This window comes from Chenopodium quinoa, unplaced genomic scaffold (assembly GCF_001683475.1).
Source record: "Chenopodium quinoa cultivar QQ74 unplaced genomic scaffold, ASM168347v1, whole genome shotgun sequence".
NCBI lineage: Eukaryota > Viridiplantae > Streptophyta > Magnoliopsida > Caryophyllales > Amaranthaceae > Chenopodium > Chenopodium quinoa.
The window spans coordinates 2,596,947-2,606,299 of NW_018743144.1; the positions used below are offsets into that span (position 1 = coordinate 2,596,947).

The following is a 9,353-nucleotide window of genomic DNA, read 5'->3' on the forward strand; positions in this document are numbered from 1 at the left end:
TAGGAGCATAATCTGTGAGTCTATCTAATGACCATTGATTTACAAATATCCACAGTTATTTCTTTACATCCAGCAACTAAGATTTCCGACAGCTAACCTTTATATCCTACTAAAAAAAATACATGTACAAGGCATGATATTCACTGCAATCAAGAGTTTATTAGTAGTATACACCAACATTCTCTATAATCGATAGCTAAGAATTCAAGTGAGTAGGAGCATAATCTGTGAGTCTATCTAATGACCATTGATTTACAAATATCCACAGTTATTTCTTTACATCCAGCAACTAAGATTTCCGACAGCTAACCTTTATATCCTACTAAAAAAAAATACATGTACAAGGCATGATATCATACCAAGCCGGAAATTCAACTGAAGGGTGAAGACCATCAACAATTGTTAATAGCAAGAAGACCATGCTGAAGAACATGTGAATTTCAGGAACACTGGCACCAGCTCTCTTCATCAGCCCTGTAAAATTGTAGCAACTTCGAGTGGGCCACCTTTCCCTGACAGTAAAAATTTTCATACAGGATATCAATCTTTAGTTTAGAATCAACAGTCAATAATGCTGAAGGTACTAATTATCCATACTAAATACCTCAGCATCATCTATTTGGGCTGGAAACACAAATCCCGTTGAGCAATTCTCCAACACTTCTGGATCTTTCATCCATGCTCTATGTGTATCACTCACCTTAATTTTATATTTGAACATCTAAGAAAGAAAAGGACAGTTAGATTCGGAAAACTATTCTGCTGATAGAGTTCATCTGCATTGAAATGATGAATTCACACGAAAATAGATTAAATGAATGGATTAAAATCTATTAATCAAAATAGGACCAGCATGTAAATAAGAATCATATGGACTGACTCTCTGGGATTATAATCTGATTTAATAATGCAAGTAAATAAAGATTAAAGCTTGGATTTTGATTGATAATGGTTGAAAGGTTACAAAGGATAGGATAATAGCTTAAGGCTATCAATCTTCAAAAGTGAGTTTAGCTCACAACTCTCCAAAAGTGACTTGAGGTCACAACTCTCAACAAGTTTCATCCAATATTTGCCTACCCATTTCTTTCCCTTACCTACCTATTTATACTAAGGACTATTAACTCTAATAAACTAATATTACTAGAATACCTATACCTACCCCTCTAGGTTAGTCTATTACAATACGAGCCCCCTAAACTTCCACCTTGTCCTCAAGGTGGATAGTAGTTTGTACTGAATTTCCGGCCTCGGCAACATTGATGCTTGTTCCAACTCTTGAAAAAGCCAACAGTGAGAGTGAGCTGCTGTGAGAGTTGCTGTTCATTGTTGAAGGTTAGTACTCTTAACATGGCATAAGAAACAGAAAAATGCTGTAGCTTGTCATGTAGGATAATTGAGATATGAGTAGAGCAAGTGGTGTCTACATAGAAGCAAGAAGTGTCTAAATAAGGATTACTGGGCAATGCTGACTATAGGAAATAGAAGGTAAAGGGCTTTAAACAAAGGATACTGGATGGAAGTAAGGATTACTGGGTAATGTTGGGCTTCAGGCCATGAATTAGGAAATTGGGTCATGTTGCAATGGGCCCAAATACAAACCTGACTTCAAAAAATGATAGATTTTCATTTCCAACGCACAGTAAGCAATCTCAGCATGATTATCATCCTTTACCACATCATCAAACCTCATATTTACAATTCTACCCTTACTAGCACCTTCTATGTTTGGCTTCCTCCACAGCCAAAGAAAATTGCAGTCAAACTTCTGCCAAAAGCTACTCCTTCTGCATACTTCAAGAACCCACCAAGTAACCACTCCAATTGAAACCTTCCTTCTACTTCACCTCCGGTCAAACACCCGCCGCCGGTAAAACCACCAGAGTAGTCACCACCCCTTTTTGCAACCAATGGTAGCGGTGAATCTGTTCCCCTGACAGACCCACCTTGACTTGCGCCACTTCTCCCTCCACCTTGCCGGTACACTTCACCACATTCTCACCTTGCCGGTACTTGGGCCACCACCGGATCCGCTACCATCGACACCGCCTATTTCAAAAACCCCTTCTATCCTACCTCCGTCGAACACACCAACCTTTCCTCTCCGTACGATAAAAGAACACCTTTAAATTCACTAGTCCCACCACCAAAATCGCCGGCAAAGTTGTCTTGACCTCCCTTCACGAAAATTCTCCCACCACTGTGAGGATGTCCGCTGAATTTCCTGGCCCACCAAAACCCCCTGTAAAACCACTTTCGAAAGTGGTCACTTTTCCACCCAAATCACCGGGGAAGCCACTTTTAGAAATTATTGCTCCACCATCAACACAGCTAGCACCGGCAGTTCCCTGTGCATACCCACCAACACCTCCACCTAATTCACCTTCGAAGCCACCTCGACCTCCACCGGTAAAACCCGCTCCGTATTCACCAAGCCTTCCACCAGGTTTAACTTTTCTTGCGACACCTCTAACTCCACAACCCAACTCGCCGTTAATGTTATCGGAGCCACCAAGAGTTACACCCCCAACAAAAACTCCATTTTCATCTTTTGACATGGAGTGTACCTCCTCCTCTTCATTATCTGCAATTTCCTCCTGATTTTGCTTGATAGTCTTCTTCCTTCATCTTCATTGGAGAAGAGGCTTTGTTAGTATTTTGCCCAAATCCCTTAGAACATTTCCGATGATTCTCTTTGTGATTTCCTCTACCTCCTTTGAAAATATCTGAGATGACACCTTCGTTTCCTCCTTGATTGACTCCTGCCAGGCATTATAGATGACGAGCCGAAACGGCTCACCAACACTCCCTTCAGAACCCACTACTCACGTAATGGTAGCCACCTGTGTTCACCTTCAAACCACTGCAACGCTTTGCCATTAATACCTATTATGGCAGCCTTAAGTTTCACCTCTTCACTTAGTGAAAAAAATGAAAGAAATCCTCCATTTGAAAGATCCAATCATCCAAGTTTCTTCCGTTGAACTCATGAATCTGAAGCTCTAGACGAATGTTTTGCTCTTCCTCAAAATCTGAAATTCCATGCTCTCTCTTGCTGGAAATGTATGCATACTCTTCACAGATCCATTTATGCATCTGTTGTGCTACACTTCTTTCGGCACACTTAAAGATCATTGCTGACTCTTTTTTTTTTTAATGAAATGAAAATCAGCAGACTTCCCAGAACAGAACTACTCTCTAGGATTATAATCTGATTTAATAATGCAAGTAAATAAAGATTAAAGCTTGGATTTTGATTGAAAATGGTTGAAAGGTTACAAAGGATAGGATAATAGCTTAAGGCTATCAATCTTCAAAAGTGAGTTTAGCTCACAACTCTCCAAAAGTGACTTGAGGTCACAACTCTCAACAAGTTTCATCCAATATTTGCCTACCCATTTCTTTACCTTACCTCCCTATTTATACTAAGGACTATTAACCCTAATAAACTAATATTACTAGAATACCTATACTACCCCTCCAATTTAGTCTATTACACTAAGAAAGAAAAGGACAGTTAGATTCGGAAAACTATTCTGCTGATAGAGTTTATCTGCATTGAGATGATGAATTCACACGAAAACAGATTAAATGAATGGATTAAAATCTATTAATCAAAATAGGACCAGCATGTAAATAAGAATCATATGGAAAACTAAAAAGAAGTTTAACTTGAGTAGCAATAATAAAGGTATAAAATCTGGATGTTGAGAACAAACCTCTGAAAGAGGTACGTTCGGTTGTTCCAAATTATCTCCTTCAATGTGCAAGCCGGTGCCTTGGCAATCTGGGCAAAACACTGAATTAATTTGGTCACTGGACGGGACCTCTTCCTTTTCCCTCCTTGTTTGCTTGCGCTTGACAACATTATCTGCTTTGCACTCTGTCTCCAGCTGATTGACCTTAGATTTTGTCCTTTTCGATCTGCGCCTCACTTTGGGAAGCACTGGCGGCTTCATGAACATCTCATGCTCACATAGTAGTATCCAGTGAATGAGGCAGGAAGCATGGAATACATGGAATGCCTACCAGAAATCATATCAGAGAAATTTTAGTTGGTGTGTCAAGATAAATTTCCCACCCTTTCCCACTCATTCTTTCTGCCTCTCCTTACTACTTAGGTTGGGAAGGGGAAATACATACCACTTAGGTAGAATGAAGGATCTGCCATAAAACTCTCTCAGAAAGTTGTGTTCTCAAAGTTATTAGACGCAAGAAAAATAAATAAATAAATAATACCCCAACTTCTTTCTCCAAAAGTTAGTAAACAACTTCAGCATATTGACACGATAGATAAAAGAACACCAAGTATAATATTCAATCAGAAACGAGATTCTATAACCTAGTCAGAAATCCATTTTGTTTTATATAACCTCAACACCTGATAAATGATGACAAATTGGCAAACGATAAAAAGTGGACTTACCCCATGCACATTTCTGCTAGAGCATGCTAATCGTCCAGTAGTCAGATTCAGCAGAGTAGCTACATCTTTTCCAGGCAACATTTTGTGTTGACAGATATCACACATTTTCTCAGATGCTGTGCGCCGCTGCTTTCTTAATTGTCGCCTTAAAGATTTGTTAGAGATGATTCTAGCCTGTAGAATTTGATCATCGTAACGATGCAAAAGCATAGCTGAACTCGATGTGGTATATGAACTTTGAGAATCCTCCCAGATGAATAACACTGTTGGCTCAATGCCTCGTTAACATCTTCCGAATCAGATGTTGATTTTTTTCTCCTCTTCGTAGAGCCACCATCATTACTACTATCCTCCCCACCAGTAAGCAATAAAGTCTTAATATCGTCAAACAGCCCCTGTCTTCCCAAGTCATAATAGTAAACAAAAGTAACAATAGCAAAGTCATGTGAGGGCAGAATAGAGTGTATATTATTACTTGCACCGCCCCTCTTCCCCAACCATTCACACCAAAGTCGTTGAATACCACTATGAACCCCATCCTTTTCCAAAATCCTTGCAGAAATCTTCCCATATCCCATCATTCTCACATGTAGGTCAGATACTTCTTCCTTGCCAATAACCCCGGGAATTACCAACTCATTAGCAAAGTCTGCATCATGAAGCTGAAAATCATCACCTAAACACTCATCCCTACTGTCCTCATTCCCATCTGTATGCCCATTACCAACTGATTTTGAGACATCGCTGTGAATAACGATAGCAAGATTGCTCGAATGTTCATGACCATTCAACAATTTATTTTTATCATAGCCTTGAGAATGCGCATCTTTCTCTTCTTCATCAGAGTTATGAAAGAAAAGAACACCGTCATTAAAAGGCCAAGGATTCTCTCCCATCAATGTGGCCTTAGCAGCAGCATACCTCTGCTTATGGAGGTTCCCTTTCAAATGCTGAAGCAATACATCCTCACTATAACACGGCGCCAAACACAATGTACAGAAAAAAATAAATCGCCTCCCATCTTCTCTAAGATCAACATATGTATGCCCCTGCAATCTAACATTCTTTAAGGTTTTCCTAGCAAGTTGTTCCTTTAAGTTTGGTGCACTCGGCTTTACAAACCCTAATTCTTTATCCGCCATCACCAATAACTCAATTCCGAACAGAAAAATTGAAAATTCTACCAAATTTCCACAGCACTAACCCTAGAATCTCCAGAAAAACTTAAACCTAATATTATCAACATAAATCTCTAATTAACAGTACAATTAACACCTAGATGTTCATAATTGCAGAAAAATTCAACGAAATCCAATTTTCTTGAACAAAAATTAGCTTCCTAAGATGGCGAAAAGGCTACGAGAAATCTTTAAAGGGGAAAACAAAATCAGATGAAATTTTAAAAGCGCCGAAACTTACAGCTTCGTATGTTGACGGATATTGAAGTTATGGGAGACGGTTGAGGTGGTAGAGGATCGAAAAAAGGTTCGCTATGGGAGAAAGATGAGGTTGAAGAGAGAGAAAGCTCCATCATCACCTCCATTCCTCTGAGCGCAAAGAAAATCGTGAGAGGTTCTTCAAGTGAAGATTCTGGAAGATTCGACGGGAGAAGAAGCAGGGGGGGGGGGGGGGAGTCGAGGAGAGAGAACAGAAATCAGACACAGAGGGGGGAAATTGAAATTGTTCGGAGGGTGAGACTTGAAAGAGGAAAAATATAAGGGTGAGCATCGAATGGGAGTAGTGATAGACGACTACCAGGTATGGGCTCGTTGGACCCATACCAGGGGCAAAAATATAATTTCACGTAAAATTTACCTATGTTGTAAAAATCCAGTCTCTCTCCTCTCAATAACAGTATATAAATTATGAATAACAGTATAAAAATCAATAATAACAGTTTACAAACCAATAATAACAGTATGAAAATTAATAATAACTGAGCACCGACAAAAAACTATCGGCGTCAATTTCGACCGAACTCAGCGATTTCCAGCATAGAACTCACCGTTTTTAATGGCTAGAGCCATAAGTTTGTGTGTCTTGTTTTTGGGTTATGTGTTTTTGGGTGGTTTCCGGTGATTTTTAATGGAGGTAGTTGCATGTTTTTGGATTTCGACCAAGGTAGTAGCCGGTGGGGTGGGCTTCTTGTTGTCGGAGGTGAAGGTGCGGTGGGCGGAGCTTTGGCCGGCAATGGGAGCTATCCATGGAGATGGGGAAAAGGGTTTAAGGAAGGAAGAAGATGAAGAGGAAAGGGGAAAAAAAAGGAAAAAGAAAAAAAAATTGTGGTATTGGGTAGTATTACCCATACCATGGCAGTGGGTAATACTTACTCTCGAATGGGTACCCGTACCATTACTACTAACGGTTCAGATATTCGATAACCAAAATTCCTAAAAGTGATATTCATAACTCGAATTGATAAGTTCGGGTACCCGAACTTCAGATCGGTTATCGGATACCTAATAAGATATCCAATAATGATAATTAAACTTAATTATGTAGTTATTATGATATATTTTACCACTAATTAACAATAATATCATATGATTTTGACCAAATTTTTAATAATATTACTAATCATTGATATTATAAAATAATTATAAAGTAAAGTAAGAGTTTAGATTTTAAAAAATAGATTTAAGAAGGGAAAAAAAACAAAAAAAAAAAATATTTACCGGAATGGATCGGGTAACATTTAATTTTAAAATGATACCCAATAACAAATTATCGGAACGGGTACTCAAACCGTTATGGTTATCGGATCGGGTACCCTAATTTTCGGAACGATTACGAATCGGTTTTGCTCAGTCCTAGAAAAATGAGTGATATAAGGAATGATTTGAAACAAGAAAATTCTTATGGACGAATTTGATGATGTTAAACAACGCTGTTGAATCTCTTGCTAATTGCCGCATCTATCTATATCATATTATATAACTAATATATAAAGCTAAACTTTTAACCAGGTCACAAGACAACGACACTTGGCGTTTCAATTTTTCACCAAATGTCGTATCACGTTGGATAGATTTAAATAGAGTTCATAAGATAAAAAAAAAAGTTAGTTTATAATTATATTTGGATAGAAATTTATGATAAAATTGTTAGTTTAGAGTTTTATTTTGGATAAAATACCAATATTTCAGATGTACAAATTGAATTATAATTTTATTCAAAAAAATTATTAGATTATAATTCACAAAAATTATCATATAAATTTAATTTTTATATCATAACATTTTTTAGAGAGAAGGAATAGTTCAAAGCGTAAAACATCCATTTATTAAATAATATACTTCACTATCTAATAAAATTTAATTACTATGTAGACCTGTCAATTAGGGTTGGGTCATGAGTCATCTCGGATTGAGTCACTTCAGGTCACGAGTCAAGAAATGTTCAACCCTTGCCCAAAGTTTTGGGTTCGGGTCAATCCAATGGGTTTTGAACATTTATTTTATTTAATTTATTTTTTGCTAATGTTTTTTGTTTTTTTAATGTATTAATTCGAACATTTTCATATATATATATATATATATATATATATACATATAATGGGAAGTCATGAGCCCACCACGTGTCATCTTGACTAGGCAGATGATGTGGCGCCATGTCATAGTTGAACTCCAATGGTTTGGTCTTTGGATACCCTCAAGTCTTATAACCCTCAATTTAAGAGGATGTTTAAGATGATTAATCACCACCATTATTATCTTGATAAGTAACTCTCATAACCCTCAATTTAAGAGGATGTTTAAGGGGATTATTCACCTCCCCTTTATTCTTTCATGTTTCTCTATAAATAGAAGAATCCTTTATTCTGATTGAAAAATGCATCAAGCACAATAGTCTAAACACATTCTCTATTGGGCATAAGTTACTTGACTCAAATCATCCGCCCAAAAGTGTCTTTGTGGGGAAGTGATGTGTTAACCTTAAGGAATGTGCCGGTGAATACAATTAAGTACATTGGTTGCCCCGAAAATTCATTTTCAAGTTAGTGATTTTCATCATGACACACCGATATTATTCCATTGTTTGTTATTATCTATTTGATCTTACTTAAATATTTTTATATTATTTGTACTAGACTACTCCTTTATTTACAACAAATGTAACTAATTTTTTTTTTTTTTTTTTTGTATTTTATCACATAATTTTATTATAAAACCTCATTTATAATATACATATAATGACCCGGGGCTTAGCCCGGGCCAAAAACTAGTTTATATAACCAAAAACTATGTTCTTACTGGCTTACCCGAGTCGGTCTCAGCCTAGCAAATTGTTGGGGTAAAATTTCCCGGCACATGGGTAATGAGGTAAATTAACATGGCTATTAATTTAAATTGTATGTATGGGAACTATGCCATACATATAAAAATACTAATATATAATATGTTATTACCGTTTCAAAACGTTTTGTGTCAAACTGGACTCACGTGAGTTAATCAAAAGGGTGCAGGCCTGATAAACCTAACCAAAGCCCGCACGACATTTTATAAAATGTGCAAATTTTTTATCATTTATCATTTATCATTTTCCTCGAATTTCGAGCGCCGTCATTTACTCAAAATTTTGAACGCATTCATTTCGTCAAACTACGAACGCCTTCATTTACTCAAATTTCAGAGCATTCAAATCTTCAAACTTCAGAAAATTCAAATCACTAAGATGGAGAAATCAAACAACATAATGATAATTGAAGAAGAATCTGAGTCACCTATATAATCAATTTTGAGCTTAATTAATGCTGAAAAAAGTACAATTTAATTCAATTTAATTTCATACCGTATTTAATTTCAGAATGTATTTAATTTCAGATTATATTTAATTTTAGGTCATATTTAGTTCATAATCAATTTCGAGCTTATAAATTTTCTCAAAGCATTAATTCAATTTTGGATGCAATTTAAATTTGCATACA

The 9,353-nt window shown here is 36.8% G+C and overlaps 1 pseudogene; it reads right to left on the reverse strand.

The window, feature by feature from the left end:
* On the reverse strand, positions 1-6,134 carry LOC110732162 (annotated as a pseudogene).
* Between the last annotated feature and the right edge of the window lie 3,219 nt (positions 6,135-9,353).